At 40.3% G+C, this 1,794-nt stretch overlaps 1 protein-coding gene across 1 annotated transcript in view; it reads left to right on the forward strand.

The window, feature by feature from the left end:
- The first annotated feature begins 326 nt into the window (after positions 1-326).
- Positions 327-1,794, forward strand: part of si:ch211-250g4.3 (uncharacterized) — a 90,156-nt gene continuing 88,688 nt past the window's right edge. The window contains exon 1 of the mRNA XM_058087530.1: positions 327-1,007. The gene's annotated coding sequence lies outside the window, so the exon portion shown is untranslated. The remainder of the gene's footprint in view (positions 1,008-1,794) is intronic.

The raw sequence follows: 1,794 nt of genomic DNA on the forward strand, positions 1-1,794 counted from the left end.
GTTAAGACATACTAGAAGCCCCAGAACTGCTTATATATTATAAATATATAATATATTCTAAATTTAGAAGAATTACGGCTTCCATGAGCTTGGAGCGCTATACTATATCTGATATATATATATATCTGTGAAATTACTCAACTAAACTCAAATAAAATCATCTGGAATAACCTCCATCTATCGCCAAAACTGCTCAATAATGCTTATATCTGGTGACTGGGCCGGCCAATCCTGGAGCATCTTGACCTTTATATATATAATATATTTAATATTTTTAATACATGGTCTTGTTATGACCCTCTAAATGTGGGGCGCTTCCCTCCTTGAGGGGTGGGGTGATATGACATGTCTTTCAGTATTAGTGTCTTCATGCATTACCTGCATCCATAGTATTCATGCTTGATAATTGAGAACCACAGGGTTGTGGTTATTATAAAATTCATGGATACTTCAGCAGAGGCATCCATAGTTGGAATTCCAGTGTCGTAAATACAGCTTTTTTTTTTTTAATTGTTTGTCCCTGTGCTAGGTATGTGGCCAGTTGCGTACTTTTGCAACTGGCTAGTCACTTCTAAATGTGTTGATAATGAGTTCTTTGGAATGGCTCACATTCAAATTATCTGTAAGATTTCGTTCTCACAATTTGTTAAAAGCTCAGAAGTTTGGCATGCAGCTCATTTGTCTCATTATTGATGAAAACAAATCGAATGACGATCAAAGCACTGTCTTTAAAAATGTACCTTTGTGACAACTTCCGTTACTGTTACCGTGCTTTTATCAATAAAGTTCAGTCTAAATTTCGAGACCCAAATGTCACCCCCGTCCTTGTCACATCACGCGCTAAAATGTGTTTACTTGAATGGCGGTACGCAAAAAAACCCAAACCTTTTTCGCTGTCATTCTTTCTTTCCACCTTCTTTCCTCGCCTTTGACAAGACGGAAGGATGACAAAGAAATGCTGCTTCTCACTCCAACCGCAAGAGGGAACTCTTTACACACTAATGCAGGTAAATCCATTCAACTGCTGTACCGACTCTATCCATCAAGTCAACCATTTTCCAGATACATTAGGTTCACGGAGTTTCGAACCTCCATTCTACTGCGCATCATACACACTTAGTAGAACCTTCTAAATATGTTTTATTAACCATTATTAGAGCGCTGTAGACATGAAATAGCAAACCATAGTCACCTTTACACTCAAATTACTCTTTGTTTACACCAGGTTACTAAAGCGCAGGCTACGGGATCACTGCAGGGATATATTTTTACATTTATTCGAGTCCTCTAAATGTATAATAACACCCCTATATCGACCTTTGCACTTGTTTTACCCAATATAGTAAACATTCATTCATTCATTCATTCTCTATTCACGGGGGGTGCTGGAGCCTATCCCAGCTGTCTTCGGGCGAGAGGCGGGGTATAGCCTGGACTGGTCGGCAGCCAATCACAGGGCAAATATAGACAAACAATCATTCACACTCACATTCATACCTATGGACAATTTGGAGTCACCAATTAACCTAGCATGTTTTTGGAATGTGGGAGGAAACCGGAGTACCCGGACAAAACCCACACATGCATGGGGAGAACATGCAAACTCCACACAGAGATGGCCGAGGGTGGGATTGAACTCAGGTCTCCTAGCTGTGAGGTGTGTGCGCTAACCACTTGCCCGCCGTGCAGCCTATAGTAAACATAAGAGAAAATAAAACATAAATAAAACCGCTGCTTGTTTGTGTTGCTATAAATGTACTCCCTCAGGGAGCGGAATGAATGGCGGACAGGAAG

This window comes from Doryrhamphus excisus, chromosome 11 (assembly GCF_030265055.1).
Source record: "Doryrhamphus excisus isolate RoL2022-K1 chromosome 11, RoL_Dexc_1.0, whole genome shotgun sequence".
Classification (NCBI taxonomy): Eukaryota; Metazoa; Chordata; class Actinopteri; order Syngnathiformes; family Syngnathidae; genus Doryrhamphus; species Doryrhamphus excisus.